At 46.6% G+C, this 21,136-nt stretch overlaps 1 pseudogene; it reads right to left on the reverse strand.

The window, feature by feature from the left end:
• Positions 1 to 1,734: 1,734 nt before the first annotated feature.
• On the reverse strand, positions 1,735 to 2,690 carry LOC119165505 (uncharacterized; annotated as a pseudogene).
• Between the last annotated feature and the right edge of the window lie 18,446 nt (positions 2,691 to 21,136).

Below are 21,136 nucleotides of genomic sequence, written 5' to 3' on the forward strand. Positions count from 1 at the left end.
TTTCCGTTTGGCGGTACCTTTGCTCTGTTGGTGTGAGGGAGCACGATGTGTAGGCTCCGGCCCTGCGCTCTTCACTCGGTTGGTCTTGTAGCAAAACAGCACCTAAGCCAAATGAACTGGAATCTGTGGATAGGCTGGTCAGGTACAGCGGGTGGTAGTTAGCCATGCAGATGTTGGACGACATCATGTCTTTCAACTTTTGGAAAGCGACCTGCTGGGCCAGTCCCTACGCCCAGTCACTTCTTTTGTTGAGCAGTCCTCGAATGGGGGCCGTCACCTCTGACAGATGGGGTAAGAACCGCTCTCTGATATGCCTGGGGAGGGGTTGAGGCTGCCACCCAGGATCCGGCGAAAGACGACTCTTGCGACGCATCTCACGAACAAGTAGTAGATGCGTTTAATTTACATATTTGCAAGAGAAGTACATTGCAACGAGAACGTACAGACGCGCCTTTCCATCACAAGGACCCAGAGCGCACTCGAGACGAGCGGGCCAGCGAAGCCCAGAGAGAGAGCGCCGACCGCACACGCGACGCGCTTTTTATAACCCTCGTCCGTGCACGTGCGTCTTCTCAGACGCCGGCTGTGTGTCCCAGCGACGCTGATGTGCGTTTTCTGCGGCGCACACAGACGCCTCCCGCGTTCCTGCAGGACGTGGACAGCGTTTGACCGTTACACCGATGAGCGTCCCTTGCAAGCCACCTTCTTGCTGTGCCGGTCATAACAGCCCGTCCGCCGCCCGAAGAGGTCACAGAAGTGCTGCAGTGGCGCTGCTCCCTGAAGTGGCCGTTGTGCTCCTTCCCGGGTTTTTCACTGATTGTCAACCACTACCCAACACGCACACCACACAGCACAGCACACCTTTGCATAGCACAGAACAAAGCAGATCGCCCAACCAGCGCATTTCGGCGTCGCCACAATCCACCGTACACCCACACACCTTTGAATGGCAACCACACTCGGCACGCAACGCCCACTTGATCACAGCATGGGACCATCAACATCCGCAGAGTTCCAGTCGCTGTTGCCTGGTTTCACCATAGTCGGTCGTGTCACATGGCGTTAAATGAAGGTCAGCGTCCTCAGAGGCTGCTTTTTTGGGCCAGTAGTTGCCCGACTTTAGTGGGGGAGGGCACATACAAACAGAACATTGACACTGCGAGTGCTCAGCCCGCCTAAGATTCGCCAGGTTCAAGTTGGGGCGAAGCTTCTTTCATTGTTAATTGCCGAACGGAAGCCTACACTGAGGTGGTGACCAAGTGAACTCGAAGAAAAACTAATTTCAGGCAGTCGGCAGACTAATTCGGGCCACTGCTTCCGCATATCAACTTAACTGAAAACGCTTACAATGCTTATAAATACGAGAAGTGAAATCTGTAGCTAAACAAACTAACCGTTGAGATGACACAGGCATACTACTGTAAAATCAAAATTAAACAAACATGCATGCTTCTAATAAAACCCCTGTGTCCGACTCTCCAGCTTACAGCTGTCCCTCACTTCAATCGTACACGTGGCGGTCGATGTCTTGGCGGATTTCGAGAACGCCCGAGGCAACAACGCGCACGTGCGTCCAGCTGAACGGCACAGTCACGCCTCATTCGCGATTTCGGCGGGCTTCGGTCGGCCCGGCGGAGGGGATTCGAGCAACGCGCGGAAAAGAGTGGCGATGTCCTCTTTGGGCTCACTCCCGTGCGGTGTTTAGCTATTGTGGCCTTTTTCTCAGGACCCCTTCGACACTCTTGTCCGCGGAAAGCTCTAAACCTCTGCCGCGAATTCGGTCGCAAGGATGCGAGCTGTAGCCTGTCCTTTTTCCGCTGGCGCCTTCCACTTGATTGCCTTTGCGAAGAACCCACTGTTCTTTTACTTGTTGTCCGGTGGCTCGGACTCATGCAGGGCAACTTTGACGCCGATGCGAAACGCCTAATTGTGCCTGCTACGCCCAAATTTTGCGAGCTTTCTTCAACACGCGTAGTGCCTCTTGTCTCGCTCGCGGCTCTTCGACGTCTCTTGCGTCTGTGCCGCTTCTTGCGTCTTGTTTCTGAGCCTCCCGATTGCAAACACCAACTGTCCATCTGTTTTCACACACAGCTTCCTCAGCGGCTAGAGAGGCGACACTGCTGCTGGCGGCACAACGCGTTGGGCCATCAACTTGCCATAGCCACCTCGGCCGCTGTCGTAGTCCGTGCGCTACTCGTCCCGCACTTGGCCTCCGCTCTTGCCGTGTCCGAACTGGCGTCCCTCGACGAATCTGGCGTCCCAGTCGGTACGAATGATGCGGTCGTCCAGCTTGGTGCTGTTGACGTAACGCATGGCGTTCTCGGCGTCGGCGTGCGTGTAGTATTCGACGAAGCAGAAGCCGCAACGGAGTCTTGTGGATGCGGTCCAGCCTCATCCTCAAACAAGTTCTTTCGATATTTACAAGATACAACGCTACGTCCTCGCTCATTTTGTAAGGCTGCAAGGGGTCCCTCATGATCACTCGTGCGTCTGCCTGAATCTCTGCATTTTCTGTTCCCAGATCACTAGCGCCTTTTGCCTCTGCAATCTTAAGCTGAAGCCGCAAGCGCTCAAGCTCCCTTTCTTGGCTTTCCGCTTCTTCTTTGCGCCTGATGGTTTCTCTTTCAAACATAAGGCGCTCTCGCTCTTCGACTTCTTGTGCCCTTTTCATCTTCTCCTGAATTAGCTCCCAGCACTCGGTGAGCTCCTCCGCATCCACGCCTGAATCCTTAACCGCTTGTATTAAAAGTGGCTTTCTATGTATAGTCGCCACCTCAATCGCCAGCTCCTGGAACAACAGCACTAAATCCGGTTTCCACAATTTGTTCAAGTCTATGGTCACGCCGTGCAGACTTCCGTTGCTCAAACTGCCGTGAAGGTACCTCTAATAAACCCAATCCTTCACAAAGCAGTAACTAATCTACGCTTTTGGATAAACATCACCATCTATCCAAAACACCTGGCAGAATCTCTACGGAAAGTGAGCACTCACCAGCATCGGTACCAGGAAAGAACATGAACCGATCCCAAGCTGCTACCAGTTGATATGCCCGGGGAGGGGTTGAGGCTGCCACCCAGGATCCGGCGAAGGACGACTCTTGCGACGCGTCTCATGAACAAGTAGAAGATGCGTTTAATTTACATATTTGCAAGAAAAGTACATTGCAGCGAGAGCGTACTGACGCGCCTTTCCATCACAAGGGTCCAGAGCGCACTCGAGACGAGCGGGCCAGCGAAGTCCAGAGAGAGAGAGAGCTCCGACCGCACACGCGACGCGTTTTTTACACCCCTCGTCCGTGCACATGCATCTTCTCAGGTGCAGGCTGTGTGTCCCAGCGATGCTGATGTGCGTTTCCTGCGGCGCACACAGACGCCTCCCGCGTTCCTGCAGGACGTGGACAGTGTTTGACCGTTACGCCGATTAGCGTCCCCTGCAAGCCACCTCCTTGCTGTGCCGGTCATAACACCACGTGGTTTACCAAGTCCAATAGTCTGTGGACGCCACCGACGTCGACAGGAGGCTCCATGCTCTTGACAGCGGCAAGCTTGTCTGGGTCCGGTTAAATAACGAGGCCGCGGATAACTACGCCGAGCAGCTTGACACTTGTGACGCCGAATTGACATTTCGACTTGTTCAGTGTCAGCCAGGCGTTTCTCAGTCGAGCCAGCACTGATTGGAGCCGGCTTTCATGTTCTGCACGGTGGGGGCGAAAACCAAAATGTCGTAAATCACGTTTACGACGCCGTCTTGACCCTCGAGATTGTAACTCACTTGGCGCTGAATGTGTTCGGGGGCGGACGTTTCCCGAATGGTAGTCGACGGTAGCAATAACGTCCGAATGGCGTTATAAATGTTGTTAATTCTTCAGATTCTTCTGCCAGTTTTACATGATGAAAAATAATGTAGCGTCTAGCTTCGAGAACACTTGGCTGACCCAGTAGTCTCAAAACTTGGTGTACAGTGGGCAAGATATGGCGCTCACGCAACACTACCTGGTTCAACTTGGTGAGGTCGACGTGCATGCGATATGAACCGAATGCCTTTGGTTCGACGACCATACCGGCGCACCACGGTGCAGGCTTTGTCATGCGTCTGATCACACCCTCCGCTTCAACTCTGTCCAGCTCCGCCTTCACGACACCGTGTAAAGGGATGGGCACACGCCTTGGGACCAGCAGCAAATAGGGGACAGAATCTGGTTTTGTGCATATAGTGTATAGTTTATAGCTTCTTGCAGCTCACCCAAGCCACAGAACAGCTTATCTGATGCGGCCTGGTTGCCTTGCATCTCGTCAACCGGGTCCACGAAATTGACCACACCCAGCTCTTGGATAGCAGGATATCCCAGAAGTGGCATGGCCTGTAACCGAAGTACGTAAAGTCGTGTCGTTGCGGACTCGTTCTTGTATTGCAGAGTGGCGGTAAACGTTCCCATCACGTCCAGCGGTTGTCCCGCTGGTCCTGAAAGCTCCCATTCGGGCGGCTTAAGATATGGCGGAATTCCAGAAAAAGTACTGTGGACGACTGTGACCTCGGCACTGCTGTCAACTTTGAAGTGTAGAGACATTCCGTCAACTTTTACATCCACGAACTTGGCCCGCTCTTCGCTGTTCGAACCGACAGCACACAATTCCAAGACGGATAGTTGCTTGCTAGCCTGGCAAATTACTGGGAAATTGCCGTTCCTTCCGCATTTGTTGCAGGTTGCTCGGCGTGCGGGACATTCTACTCGCAAATGTAAGACCGGCCACAATATCCACAAGGCGAAGAAACATGCATCCATGGGGCAGCTGCGTCACGCATCTCTCGCTGCTGTGGGCAGTTCTGCATGACTTTCACAATCGTGTCCACGTTTATCGACTCGTGGTGTGTTATCACTACTGGCGAACATGCTGCTGAAAAGTTTGCCCTTTCCCTCTCTGCGTCTTCTGCTTGACGGACACAAATCCGGGGTGAAGGCCTCGTCAGGAGACATACGTCTCCTTTTGCCTTGCCTCGTGGACATATTTCATGTCATGTAATTATGTCCGAAATATACTGAAACTGAAACTGAAACTGAAACGGGCGCCTCTTCTAACGTAAGCTTAGGATTGTGGCAGAGCTTGTCGGATAGCTTCGTGTCACGAAGGCCAACGCTAAAACGGTCACGCACCAGTCGCTCCTTGATGTCCCGTGAAGAGTAATTGAATCGTTTCACCATGTTTCCCAGTGCCGTGAAGAATGCGTAAGCTGTCTCGTCTGCCTGTTGAACACGTCGGTGAAACCGTGCGCTCTCGTACAGCTCCTTGACGGGATGTAAGAAGTAACCGTACAGCTTGCCAACGATGACGATGTACTTTGAATAGTCTTCGTCCCGTACTTGCAATGAACACAAGATGTCCCGTGACCTGGTGCCCATGCAGTATAGCAGCGTTCAGACGTGAATTTCTTTGTCCGCCGCATGAAGCCCCGTTGCAAAACTGTAGTCGTCGAACTGCTGACGCCACCTTTGCCAAGCCGCTGGGTTCAACTCGAAATGGGGTGGCGGTTGCAAATTAGGCCGAGCGACCATGGCCACCGTGGCTTTCCCGCCGGTCGCCGCAGTAGCTCGCTGTGCTTGTTCTCGCCGAGAGGCATTTTTACTATGATGCAGATCCAACTTCTGACACCATGTCGAGAGTATTGATATGACGACGCGACGTTGGGCTGGGCCGGCGACTAACTGCCGCCCCATGTTTATTGATACCTTATATATATACACTTGTAACCCCTTAGTGGCGCCGTTTGTTAGTGGACGGAGGGAAAGATGGATAGATATAGCTGTACCCTTTAGATCGGGCGGTGGCTAGCACCACCAAGCCGTAATACTTAATGAACCAAAAACAATATTTATCTTTTTTTCTTTGAATTGTGAGGGTGAGGATTCGTAACTTGCATTGAAGGGTTTAACTTGTGCCTTAACTTTAGCCACCAATCAGATAACCTCCTTCTGGTTAATTCTACAAGCTTAAAGTCTACTTTGCCCTCAGTGTCCCTAAACCCCAGTGCTTAGAAAAACTCTGCGCCATCATCCCGAACTATAGGGTGAAGCCCCTTACAGAACATGATCAAGTGTTCGGCAGATTCTTCGTCCTCTCCACACGCACTGCATACTGTGTCTACCCCTTCGTATTTGGCGCGATATGTCTTGGTTCGCAATACTCCAGTCCTGGCCTGAAACAATAGAGAACTACCCCGAGTATTATCACAGATCCTTTTCTTGGCAACTTCCTGCCTAAATGTTCGATAGATCTCTAGTGCGTACTTCTTAATCATGCCAATTCTCCACATATCGGTGTCAGCTTCCTTCACCTTCTTCTTAACCAATAATTTTTTTTAGTTTGGCCCCCTGCTGTTTTCCAAGAACTTACCAGTGAATTTTCTGGTTTGCTACCGCCACTTTGTATGGACATTCTTCATGTACAAGTAGCTGAATACCTTCCTAGCCCAACGCTCCTCCCCCATTTTTTTCAATTGATTCTCAAATTTTTTCTTGCTGCTAGCTTCCCTGCCCTCAAAAGATGTCCATTTCATATCACCTTGTACTCCCTGATTTGGTGTATTCCCTTGAGCTCCTAAGGCAAGCCTACCTATTCCACGTTGTTTAATTTCTAATCTTGCTTGAACTTCTGATCTCATGCACAAGACCGCATTGACGAACGTCAGACCAGAAACCATGACCCTTTTCCATATTCCTCTCACAACATCATTCCTATTGTAATTTCACAGTGCCCAGTTTTTTGATTACTGCTGCATTCCTGTTACCTTTAGTCGACACGTATATTTCGTGTTCCCTTAGGTACTCGGCCCTATTGCTTATCCATACGCCCAGATATTTGTATTTATCTGTTATCTCTAGTGCGACCTCTTGTATTCTAAGCTCACTACCTTCATTGTCATTAAAATTTATGACTAATGATTTTTTCTTACTGAATCTGAAATCTAACCTATCTCCCTCAATGCCGCAGATGTCCACCAATCTCTGCAAATATTCCTTGTTGTCTGCCATTAGCACTATATCATCTGCGTACATCAATGCTGGTAGTGCCTGTCCAATGACGTTTTTCTTGTTTGACGAAAGATAGGTTGAAGCCCAGCCCACTTCCCTCTAATTTGGCCTCTAATCCTTGTAGGTACATTATGAATAATAAGGGAGACAGGGGAAATCCATGCCTAAGCACCCGTTTTATCTCTGCAGGCTTGGATACCTGTTTTTCCCACGTTATAATTACTTTGTTAACTTTATAGATATCCCTTAAAAGATTAGCGACTACAATTTCTACGCCTAGTGTGTCCAGTATTCCGCACAATTCCTCTTGAACCACGCTATCGTACGCTCCCTTTATATCCAAAATGCTAGCCACAGGGGCCTGTGTTACTCTTCTGCTATTTCAATGCACTGCGTCAGTGAGAACAGATTGTCTTCCAAACTCCTGTGTTTTCAAAACCCATTCTGCAGTTCCCCCAGCACCCCCTCATCCTCTATCCCAGCCTGCAGTCTTTTCTTTATAATCTGCATCGCCAGGCAATAGACCACTGGTGTCACTGTTATAGGACGGTAGTTGTTTATGTCAGCTTTGTCCCCCTTTCCTTTATAGATTATGCTCATCTTGCTAAGTTTCCATTCATCGGGAACTTCTCCATCGATTATTATTTTGTTCACAGCCTCTCTCAAAGCCTGCTTCGACTTCGGACCTAATGTCTTTATCAGCATAAATCGAATGCCATCTGGGCCTGTTGATGTAATACTAGGAACCCTTTTCTCAGCCCTTTCCCACTCTTGTTGTGAAACTGGAGCCATTGCGCCACTTGATTCATCCTTGTCTATTGTGGTGCATAAAGCACTTCTTTGATGAAATTTTTTTGTCACCCTTGTTCTTATATATTCAATAGCTTCGTCCGCTTCTAGCTTAGTACCTTGAGCTGTAGTTATAAGCTTCTGCTCTAGGCTCGTCCCATTTCTTAGGAGCTTAGATGGTTCCAAAATTTCGCAGCTGCTTTTTTATCTTTTCATATATTTTCGCCAGCCACTGAGCTCCCTTTATTCTAATACTATCATTGATCAGAATGGATGCATCCCTTCTACAGTTTACAAATATTTCACATTTTCTTTCAACATCACCTGTCGGTTCACCCCTCTGCTTAGCATTTCTGTGTTCGCTAGAGGCTTCCTGACGTTTTGCTATAGCTCTCTTCACTTCCTCATCCCACCAACTTTTGGGTTGTGTCTTCTTTTCCAGGGTGACTTGTCACGTGCCTTAGCAAGCTCTAGTTCAAACAGTCTAATTAGATTCATGTTGTCCTCACTGTTTTATTATCCTCAGTAATTACTTTTTCAATTTCTTTATAGGCTATTTCAATTTGCTTTTCTGAATAAAAATTTTCCTCTAGTTGCTCATCTTGTCTACTTCCCACTTTCACTGCTTTTCCAAAACTTAGCTTGATACGTTTGTGATCACTACCCAGACTTCTGGAGCCACCTTCATCTATGTGCATTCTCCTGAGCTTATCATACATCCTATGTGACACCAGTGCGTAGTCTATCGTCGACTGCAGCCTTCCTACCTCCCATGTTGTTTGCCCTTCACACTTCTCGGTATTGTTGGAAATGATCAAATCAAGCCTTTCACAGATATCCATGATCATTTTGCCTGTTGGTTCGGTATACCCAACTATATCTTCTATGTGCGCATTCCTATCTCCCAGTATAATTATCTTGCACTCTCCTGCTAACTGCTGAATGTCCTTTGATATGCACTCCTTTGCCTGGTTTTCCTCTCTGGCCTTCGCTACCGTCCACAAGTACACGAAACCAAGGAGTGTCATTTGCCCTGCCACTTTCCCTTTTAGCCATAAATGTCCCTTGCACTCCTGCTTGACCCTTTTGCCAGTGTGTACTTTTATTAATGAATGCCCCAATACCGCCACCCCTTCTGCTGCCTTCTGTTCGATTACAATATTCCCACGCGTAGTCCGCATAGTTAGTAGGTTGTTCCATGTCCCTGAGATGTGTTTCTACGAAACCGTATACCATCGGCCTCTCCTCGCTTAGCTGTTTTTCTATCTCTTCCCACTTCAGCCTGTTCCTACCACCCTCCATGTTAATATACCCTATATCTGAATTAGGTCAGGGCTCGTGGCTACGCCTATTTCTGCCCCATAGTCTACCTATCTTAGGTACTGGTGCCACTTTGGAACTGTACCTGTCCATACCACCTGTCAAAGAATTTCCCTGGTTTTTGTCCTCGTTACTAGCTATCCTGCACCCCGAAGGGCCCGCTTGCCTTCCAAAAAAGCTACTGTGCGTCCTGCAAGTCGCCAACTCACCTCATGACCTAGCCGCCCATCGAAGTGAATTCTGTCTCGTTGAAAACCACCCCAGTTATGCACTTCTCTGTTTATTTCCACCACCTCAAAGCCTTTCTCTCGACTCATCCGCCATATACTCGATTTGCGTTAACAACTGCTCTTTGCAGGTTGCTATCACGCACCGGTTTCTTCGGTATCGTGCATATCGCTACCATTACCTGAGGAGAAGTGGCGCGCATGTCATCGACGCCTTTCGCCACTGTAGTTGCTAGCCCTGCTGTATCTTCATTTAGGACATCGTTTAAACCGCCTGAAATTACCACGAGGTTTCGTCTATCAGCTGTAGTTTTGAGTTTTGCGCTCAGTTGCCTCATGACTGCTTCCAGCTTGCGTCCTGGGAACGTCCCTACTGCAACCCTCTTGTCTACTGGGTTAGGGTAAGTGACGCCACCTAGGACCAATATTAGAAAATACAACACTACAGGGCGAGGGCTTAGACAGTTCAAAAATGGTGCAGTGCTTGCCTCTTGAACTGCGGTAATTAGTTTTCCTGTTCAGAGGGTCCGGGCCGGCTCCGCACGGGGGAGGGCGATCGGCGACGAAGAGAGGATGCGCGCGGCGTCACGAAGCCGGGGTCGTTAGGAGGTGCTTAGTGAAGGCGCATACGAGACCGGCCCGTATTATGCGAAGAGTTGGCTGCCGGATTGCGACAATCGGGCATAGTCAACAAACGTCTGAGGTCGACGGAGGCAGTAGCGGGCAACGTGTCCGGGAGTGAAGCAGGTGTAGCATATCGGTTGGTTATCGGGCGTCCTCCAAGGATTGGCGATTTTGTGTGCCATCCAAGGTGCAGTATAAGCACCGGGTGTGCCGGCTGTGAACGCGTGGCGTAGGGTGGTTGCGGAAGCCTACGAACAGCGTCTGCATAAGTGAACGGCGCTGCTACGGGCTGCATCTCTTGCGAAAAGGCGACAGGAGGAGCTATAGGCTGCGCTGCTTACATTAGGGGCGCGGCCACAGGCTTCGCGGCTGGCGTATAGGCGACAGGAGCACTTACCGGCTGCGCGACACGCTGGCAGTGAACACGGCTAGATAGGGTGGCTCGTGGTGCGCAAGGGAAACAGCTTGGGAAACCTCTTTCGAAATAGCAGTGGTCGCGTGAGCGAAGGGCACTAGGCAAAGTTGGCAGACGACTTCCTCACGGATGAAGGCTTGGACTTGCTGAAGCAACGGTGAATTGTCAGGCAGGGTGTCGAAACTGGACAGTGACTCACCACCACGCTGAGGCTGCTGAGTCAAAGTGCGTTGCTTCTTCAACTCATCGTAGCTCTGACACAAGCTGACAACTTCGGAAACTGTGCTCGGATTCCTTGTCACGAGTATTTGAAATGCACCGTCGTCGGTGCCCTGCAGGATGTGTTTGACCTTGTCAGATTCGGGCATGGTGTCATTCGCAGATCGACAAAGGTCGACGACGTCCTCAATGTAGCTGGCAAAGCTTTCACCAGCCTGCTGAGAGCGGACGCGCAAGCGCTGTTCTGCCCACTGCTTGCGAACAGCCGGCCGACCGAATGCTTCAGCACATGACGTCTTGAAGACGCTCCATGTGGGGATGTTGTGTTTGTGGTTGTTAAACCCCAATTTGGCGACGCCAGTGAGATAAAATATGACGTGACCCAGCTTGTCGGATTTATCCCACTTATTATTGGCGCTCACCAGTTCGTAGTGCTCGAGCCAGTCTTCGACGTCGGTCCCATCCGTACTGCTGAAGACCTTCGGGTCTTGTAGCCTAGGATGGCCAGGGCAGTTGAACTGGAGCGAAGGCGCCGATGAAGTGGCGTTGTCAGTCCTGACGGGCGGTAGCGTGCGGCTTCGCTACTCCAGGGGGTAGCGACGGGGATAAACAGCACCCTCCACCAAATGTAAAGAGATTTATTAGCCCTTAAGGACAGCGATGAGACAGTGTGAAGAACCGTCCAGTGATCGCAACAGCAACGAACCAAAGCACGAGCCAGAGAGAGCCGGGCGTTGGCGATGCTGCTTGCTGCAGGCACATCTTCTTCTTCACAGTAACAATTGTTTCACTGCAGTGTAGAAATAATAAACGGTGAAAACACATGTCCAAGAAAAATCTGTTCTGCCGCGAAGCCCCTCTTCAAATTCTAAGGGGCCCTGCAACACCTTTTGACCATTGTCAGAAAACGCTTCTGTTCCGAAGTCGAGGTTACCGAGGCCACCCACGCCAAATATTATAGCACAACACGCGGAGTGTGATTCACAATAAATTCTCAAAGTCAGCTAAAGATTTCTCCCTTATCTCGGCAAATGATTCCACCTCGGAAAGCAGGCGCGACGCATTTTCTTTCTCCCTGCCATCCCTCCACGCTTAGCTTCCAGCACTTTCTTTGGGATGAGAAAAGAGAGTGCACTTGCAGCATGCGATAAATACTTGCAAATCTGTGCGTAATGAACAGATTCTAAAAGTTTCTGCGGCGGTGAATCCATGAGGCTATAAGCTTCTTTAGTGAACCCATTCCATGGCTACTTGAAAAAGTGTCGCACAGTCTTCTTAAATGAAACATTATCTTTAGACGAATTCATTTTATTAAGTTTAAAAGTTTATGATAGCTCATATGCTGTAAGTATAACACATTTTTAAATGTTACATACTTTAAGGGTTAATTTAATAATGATTCGCATCTTGCCGAAAGTCAAAACCTGCTACTGCTCAAGGTTGTTTCTAGTTTCTTTGAACAAAAGAAAAGACCCTTGCATAGAGGCCCTATTTGAGTTTTAAAAAAATTCATTACTATGCAGGTTAGTTAGGTAATGGTAAATATGCCAATTTTTTCTTCATTATCACATAACATTCAAACTTGATTTAAAATTATTCAACCAGCAAACTATTCGCTTCGAATTCAGTTTGAACCTAAAATTCACTATACCCACAAGCCTAAAGTATTCTAAACAAATTTGCCCAGTGCCTACAAAAAAGCCTTAGAAATATGTGTTTTGCCCTACTCGACACTTTAGTGGTCTCACTAAACGCACCATAAGGGCTAAATGCAGCACTATTTGCGCTAGTTGGTACAAGCTTGATATATGTTGCGGAAACTCGCGATGCATTGCTGTATTAAGGGAGACACTCATGAAGGCACAGAAGTTGCACCTACCTGTTTTGGAAGCTATTTTTTCTGTGAATTCGTGAGTGTCCCCCTTGATGCAGAGCAATCTTTAACGAAATATATGAAAAACAATAAGGGCACAGAGACCTGTGGAAAAACATTATATAGTTCTTGCAACTTGTGAATTGGTTCAAGACCAACTGTATCATGACAGTTGATTCAAAGCGATTCGATACCGTGGTTACATGAATCAGTCAGTGGGAAAGTGCCAGATAATGGTATACATAACTTGTCAAAAATAACCACACAAGCACTATTATAATGAGGAAATACTGACATCAGTGCGACATTTGTTTAGGTATCAGGCTCACTTGTGGTTCGACTGCAATTACAGAAGATGCAAATTTAATTGTTTTGTGTCATAAATTGTATCATAAAAAGATGTGCAGTGGATTCTTCATTAGTTACATGGATACCTGTGGGTTTTCCAGAATTGTATGTTTGTCCCTCAGGAGTGGAATATAGTCTAAAATTTTTGAACATTCAAAGATCTTCAGCAACATTATGTGTTAATGCGTACTTATAAGCAATCGACAAAAGCTTTGTGAAGTGAGTGATGCAGGCGTTTTTTTACAGTTATATGGTCACTTCAGATGTGCATTGTACTTAGAAACATCAAAGTTTGAGATAATGAAGCAATGTACAGAGAGCAACTTTTCATTACTTCTGGAGCTTCGGTGATGAAACGTCTATATTCTTCTGAAGCAAGCAATTATCAATATTCTGCGTAAAAACATGCAGTTAGTTTACTATATATGCAAATGAAGTTTACTTTCATTTTTTATAAACCTGCACAATTTTTTTGTGTGGTTGAAATAATTGAGGAGCAAACCAAGGCTCTGTCCTCGGGCTGCTCTTTCACATGTATAATAAAGGCTTTCCACTTAATGTGTTGTCCAGTACAATATATGCCTTTTAGGAGAGAATAGTGTGTCGTACAAACAACATTCATAAGACGGCTCTACTTTTTAGCACAATCTCCTCCTAATCCAGGAATGGTGCTGCAAATTGTGCATGTTCTTCGATGTAAATAAGATGCTCCCTTGTGTTTTTTCATCAGTGTCGTAATAGTGTAGTGTGTCCCTACCCCTAACCGAAAGTCACATTGTATCTCAGTACAAAGCATCTGAATATCTAGCAGGACATGCATCTAGTGGCGTCTGTTGGACACATCATAGTAATGAGTTAACGAATTTCTCAAATTGGTTACTAAGTATTTACACTAGCGCGAAAACTTCTCTTCGGCATTATCTTTAGCCACCACTAGGTGCATAATGAACCTCAATTCAATTCAAGTACATAATGCCTGTCATTCAATAATAAACATCAAAGTTACATAAATATTTCTCTGTAATATATTTCCAGAAAAAATGTGTCAGATTCATCCTTGCGGACACAGCTTTTCACAGCTTTCACTGAATAGGTGCTAGACAACTATATTACAGCAGATTTTTCAATTCTTTACTCCTCAAAACTATGTCAATATTCCAGCAAATGTTTTTCTCACCAATGCAAGCATAAAACTGCCGCAAATCTGCCATATGTGCATCAGTGTTCATTTTATCGCATTGTTCTCAACAATGTCATACGCTTCCATCTAATAACGCTCTATTCAGCAACATATATTTCTTATCTCAACGCGACATTTGAAGACCATCTGCGAATTCCCAAAATCTAACCCAATCAGCCATATCTTCAGTGTGCCCGCCCCTTATGTATTGTCTCACATTGAAACCTTTGAGGTATCAAGAATAAATAGGTGAATAAATAAAACGAATTGCAGGTAGCAAGGTCAAGCTTGGGTGTATACATTCATCATTGATACAGTGTTGGATGTATTACTAGCTCTGATAATCAAAAATGTCTTTGTTCTTAGCTTATGACTTGAGAGAAAGATAATGAAGTAGGATAATCATCCTAGGTTATGTTTGAAAGATTGAAATGACTCACAGTCGAATGGGTTAGAAAAGAGATCTCATCTGAATTGTTCAATACTATCATATAACTCATTGAAAAATGTGGGTGTTGTGAAAAGGTGAGCAATAACAGAGCATATGTCACATAATTTTTATGACTGTGACATATATATGCCCTGACAGTCTCCAGATGCTTCCTAGAATAGATAATAAAATACGTAGCGTCATTCGAAATTGCCAATAGTCTGCAACTTGCTCTGAATGCAGTACTGTTGTAGCAAGAAACAGCAAAATTATGCAGCGCCGTAGCATATTTTAGTTGTGTGTGCATATAAGGACACAGAAAATGCCCGATTATTTTCAAAAGCCATGCTTTTTTGCAGACAATAACAAATTGTTACAGTGACACTCAAGTCTCACATTGCAGTCTGCAAAACTGAAACTTGAGAAAATGAAAAAAGTGTGCTGATGCTCCTCTCTCTTTCTGTGCCGAAGGATGTGGTGGAATGAAGCATGCATGCTCAACATGCTGCACTTCATTTCATTATTCTCACTAGAAGCAGCAGCACACAAGTTGAAAAAAATAGCACTTGACAGCAGCAAGAGTTCGGCTTGGGTCAGAGTTACTCTGCCAGTGAAGCATGAAAGAAGACAAAAGGGTGACCAAGCAACCTTCTTGAAATAGTGTCAATAATCATTTCAGCATCAGTTTAATGAAGGTTTACACTTTTTATGTCCATTAACAAATGAAACACATGTGAATTCATGCACTTACAATATTGTTCTTGCAGTTATAATTGTATTATAATGCTATGAAAATTTTGTTGCGTGAAATACTTGCAACGACGAGCAGAAATAGTGGCTGACTGTTATGAGGGCACAAGAGGGGTTTCAATGCGCAACCGGTTGTACGCTTTGATGTTCAGTGCTGACGTATCATAGCACGTTGTGAGAAAAGATTAGGAGAGACTTGGAGTCTCTTACTAAATGCTACCGATTTCCCGTGCTGATGCGAAATTTTTCCATTCATTCGAGACTGCTCACAGATGACTTTCTGCTATACACTTGTGTAAACACGTTGCTGACCAGGTTTTGCTTAATGATGCTTTGTGTGGAGTTGAAAAATGGTGTGAAAATGGAGCATGAAGATCAATTTTGACCGAACTACCTGTTAGCCGATCAATAATCAAATAAGAAAGCCACTGATATATGAAAGATAATAGAAAAAAGTGAAGCAATCATTTCAGATAAAATATGTGGTGTTACATTGCTTCGAATCTAACCTGTGTAGTGGAGCATACGCACCAACGCGTATGCGCCTACTAAAGACAACGAAAAACCTCTTGCTCTGATTGCACGAGAACCTGTGCCACTTTTGCCAGACTTGCCGTATGCCCATTTTCCGTCGCGACCTCAGTGCAACTTCTCTGCTTGATGAAATATCATCGCACTTGGTGGAGGTACTGAGATTCCTAAGCAGACCTGGAGCTCCGCTCTCGCAAGTTGGGCCAAAGACCACCGTACAACATGACTGACGCAGTCGCCAACCAGCCCATCCCGGCACAGCCCGCACCATCGGCTGCCCCGTCGACCTGCCCTGGTGCTACCCGTCAGCGGGACCCACCAATATTCAGTGGCAGTGGTAAGCAAGACGTCGAAGACTGGCTCTCCTTGTATGAACTCGTAAGCGCCAGCAACAAATGGAACGACGACTCTATAAACTCGTCTATATTATCTTTTATTTGGCTGATGTCGCTAAGCTATAGTTTACCAACTGCGAAACCGCCATCACCAACTGGTGCACCTTTAAAACCTCCGTGACCGAAGCGTTCGGCCAATCAGAGGTCCGAGAACTCCACGCGGACCAGCGTCTACGCCACCAAGCCCAGCCACTGGGCGAGATGTTTACTAGTTATATTGAGGATTGGCTCGACCTCTGCGGGCGTGTTAACTCATCTATGCCTGAAGAAGAGAAAATTCGAGAGATTTTCAAGGGCATCGAGGCTGGCGCATTCCAGATGTTGGTGGCGAAAAGCCCGACCACAGTGGCAGTCCTTGTGAGCCTGTGCCAGAGCTTCGATGAATTGCGTCGTCAGCGTTCCATCGCCTGACAGAGTGTTCCATTAGATTCGATCTCGGCCGTCGCACTCGCAAATGACAACGTTCGCCAAGGCACTCTGTCGAACCAGACTAAATACTTCATCTGGGAGGAAGTCGCCCGACAGCTCTCCCTGCTGCCGCATAGCGACGCGCCCACCTCAAGCCTGCCTTCGACACTACAGCAGGTCATACGCACTGAAATTCGCGATGCCCTCCCTACAGTTCCGGCCCCTTACCCATGCACTTCGGTACCATCTGATCTCTCAACTGCCGGCTACGCACAACCTGTGCCACCTTCACCTCTCAGCTACGCAGCTGTGGTCGCGCAGCCCACCCTACCCGCATTCAATCGGCCTCGCCTCCAGTTTACAGGCCCCCAACTAGCTTTTTCTGTCCATCTAATGAGTTGCGCACCCAAGACAATCGTCCTATCTGCTTCGCGTGTGGCATCGCTGGCCACATTGCACGCTTCTTCCGTCACCGTCTCACACATGCGCACGCATACTTTGGAACTCCTACCTACGCGCCGCAGCAGACCACCACGTCTGCATATGAACAGAGGCACTCCGACTCAGATCGCCACCCATCAACTGCTCGTTTCCTAGCCACCTCGTCACCGATCGCACTCGCCTATGCGTCGTCGACCACCTCCTGAGGAGGGAAACTAATCAGTGCAGTTCCGGAAGCAAGAACTGCAACTTGTGCGCGATTCTCAACGCCTGCGTTTTCGCCGCAAAATGTTGTTGATCTCGATGTTGAAGGAGTCACCACATTAGCGTTAATTGATACCGGGGTCTCCGTTTCTGTGATAAACGAAAAAGTTTGTCGGAAACTGAAAAAAAGTGACCACATCTCTCTGTGGCATGGTGCTGTCCATGACAAGCGCGCAACGCATTCATCCCTCGGCTGTGTTTACGGCGGGTGTCATCATCCAAGACGTTTTGTACGTCGTGCAATTTTTTGTTCTACCATCTTGCTCTCATGACCTTATCCTGGGTTGAGATTTCTTATCAAGTCATACTGCAGCTGAAAAATGTTTCTAACCAAACACTTGATCCTCTCCCAATTTTCTCAATCGTCCTCAAATTCTATCTTGCTACTAGCTTCCCTGCCCTCGAACGATGTCCATCTTATGTCAACCTGTACCCCTGATTTGGGGTGTTCCCATGTGCTCCCAAAGCAAATATACCAATGCCAAGTTGTTTATTTTAAGTCTTGCTCGAACCTCTGATCTCATGCACAAGACCGCCTTACCGAATGTCCAACCCGGAACTATGACACCTTTCCAAACCCCTCTCGCAACACCATACCTGTTGTAGTTCCACAGTGCCCTATTTTTTTGTTACAGCTGCATTGTTACTCTTAGTAATTACGTATCTTTCGTGCTCCCTTAGGTACAGAGCCCCGTTATTTATTCGTACGCCCCAATATTTGTAATAAAGCCCTATTTCTAAGGTTACTTACTTTGTCTTTTGCTCACTGCCTTTGTTGTCATTAAAAATCATGATTGCCAATTTTTTTCTTTCTTAACTTCAAATATAACATATCTCCCTCATCACTGCAGATGTCTACTAATCCCTGCAGGTCTCCCTTGTTGTCGGCTAATAATACTATATCATCTGCACACATGAATGCTTGAAATGACTGTTTAGTGTGTTTCCTTTGCTTGGCCAAAGAGAAGCCAAGTGGACTTTCCTCTAATTGTGTTTCTAGTCTCTGTAGATACAGAATAAATAACATAAGTGACAAGGGAAATCCCTGTCGAAGCCCGTTTTGTATTTCCATAGGTTCGGATGCCTGTTCTTAACATTTTAAAACTACCTTGTTACTTTTATAGATATCTTTTAGAAGATTAGCTTTTCCACCTTCCACCTCAAGTGTGTCCAGTAGTCCCCACAAGTCTTGTATCACGCTAAAGTAAGCTCCCTTGATATCGAGAAATGCCAGCCTGTGTTGTTTTTCCGCTACTTCAATACACGGAATCAACGAAAACAGATTGTCCTCCAACCTCTTTCATTTACGGAAACCATTTTTTCCGTTTTCACAGAACTCCCTCATTCTCCACACATGTCTGTAGTCTTAACAATCTGCATCACCAGCCTTTAAACTGCTGAAACCACTGTTATAAGACAGCAGTTGTTTATATCACCATTGTCCTCTTTTCTTTTGTAGATCATGCTCGTCCTGCTTAGTTTCCACCCACTGGGGGCCTTTGCCTTCCATTATTGCTTTGCTCGCTGCCACTCTTAATTTTAGCTTGGAGTTTAGTCCTCGTTTTTTATTGCCCTTATTAGGATGCCATCACGGGCTGTTGATGTGCTAATAGAAACCTTCTTCTCTGCCCTTCCCCACTCAGTTTGCCCCAGTGGAGCCAATGCATTAATTGGTTCAACGTCATGTGGTATGATGCATGCAGTGCTTTCTTGGTGTATAAAATTTTCTGTCATCATTGTTGTCATATAAATCGTTGCCTGATCCCCTTCTAGTCTAACCCCTTGAACAGTAGTTATACACGTCTCTTCTATGCTTGTCTTATTACCCAGAAACTTGACATGGTTCCAAAACTTTCAAGCTGCTTTTCTATCCTGTTTGTGTACTTGCGCCATTCATTGGAACCACTTTATTCTACACTGATCAAATCGCACATTTCTCTTTTGCACCTGAAAACGTTACCACATTTTCTTTTGACATCATCTTCCGGTTCACCCCTCTGTTTAGCATACCTGTGTTCCCTGGAGGCTTCCTGACGTCTTACTATGGCTGCTTAAACTTCCTCCTCCCAACAACTCTTAGGTTTGTGTCTGCTTTTCCCGGTTGATTTGACTCGTACCTTAGCAAGCTCTCAAACAATCGAGTATGATTTGTGTACCCCCACTTTGTTTTAGTATTTTTGGTGATTATTTTCTCAATATCTCTAGTGGCTCTTTCTATTTGCCTTTCTGAATAAATATTTCCAGGTGAGTGCTCATAATTCCTCCTTCCCATTTTCATTTCTTTTCTAAAACTCAGCTTGATCCGTTTGTGATTACTACATAGGCTTCTCAACTCATAATTATCTATGTTCTTCACCCTTAGTGAATTATTCATCCAATGTGACATTATTGCATAATCCATCGTCGACTGTAGCCTTCCCACCTCCCATGCTATTTGCCATTCGATCATCTCGGTACTGTTGCAATATATTAAATCATGCCTTTCGTGCATATGCACTAGAATTCTGCCTGTTGGGTCGGTATATCGTCCATTTCTTCTATGTGTGCATTCATATCTACTAAAATAATTACCTGGGACTCTTCTCCTAATTCTTTAATGTCATTTTTTATGCACTGTACCATTTCTTGATCTTCCTCCCTGGCTTTTGCCGCTCACCACAAGTATACAAAACCAGGAGCGTCATCTGCCCTGCCACTTTCCCTATTAGTTATAAAAGTTCTTACGCTCCTGCTTGAGGACTTATACACAACGCCATCTAGTGAGCGATTCACAAGCTGAAGGTGGACACATATACTACATAAAAATAAAGGGGGGAACGACACACACCCTGAGGAGCTTCTTCTCCAAATAATGACGCCATCTACCGTTAAAGAGAACCATGTGTAGATGTGAACTGGGCCTCTGAGATTGCGGGCGCGTGGCGGGTTTCTCTTCGACTGTCCCAATCGCACGGAGAGTGTGTGTTTCCGGAGGTGGGCGTGGCCCACTCTGTTCTCCGCACCGTGGTGCTCTTTCTTTCGGTCGAAAGAAAGAGCGTTCGGGTTTACGGACAGTCAAAGCAAAATAGACTTTAAACGGGTAAAAATAACCAGGAGGAGGCTAACTGATGAGTGGCTACAATTTAGGCGCGAGTGAAATTCAATCCTTAAACACACAGTGATAGTACTTAACTTTATGGCTATGTGGCGTGAGCCACCGCCCGTAATAAAGGGCACAGCCGGATACATCCATCGATTTCATCTATCTGAAAAGGCTGCTGCACTGTTGGCAAAGCTTCTACGTGGCGAGAAAAAAATTGGTTTTGTGCCTTTGTATAAATTTGTGTTCATTTGGAAATGTCGGGTCAAGGTATACGAGAGACAAAGTGAACGCTGGGTCGTTTCATTTACAAATGGGGTTTTTATTTTGCTGTAGATTGGTGCCACCCGTATTAAGGCAGTTAAATTTATGATGTCTCTGCAACAGATCCGCATGTGCTCGAACTATACTTCAAAGTTCGTGGGCTGTATAGTAGGGGGAGGGAGGCACTGGGGAAAAAGAAACAAAAATGGCCGCCCGATTTTTGTTAATTCTTCAGTACTCTACCTCGAAAAATATTTGGTTTTCTTAAAGACAACGTTTGGCCGCACGTGTGATCGTTTGATTTGGACGCAATAGAGATAACTGTAAATAAACACAATACTGATATTGTCATTGTGCTACCAAATGATAAGTAAAATACAGATGACGAAAAAAAAATCACGGCATATCCGAGGAGCGAATGATGATGAGTGGGGCGAAGCGTCCGTAAGCCCATCTTTGCTTCCATCCGTCCGCTCTTGCTTCCATCTGTCCGCGTGACCATTCGTCTGTCCGTGCATCCATCCGTTCGTACATTCACCTGTACGTCCATC

This window comes from Rhipicephalus microplus, chromosome 8 (genome assembly GCF_043290135.1).
Source record: "Rhipicephalus microplus isolate Deutch F79 chromosome 8, USDA_Rmic, whole genome shotgun sequence".
Lineage (NCBI taxonomy): Eukaryota > Metazoa > Arthropoda > Arachnida > Ixodida > Ixodidae > Rhipicephalus > Rhipicephalus microplus.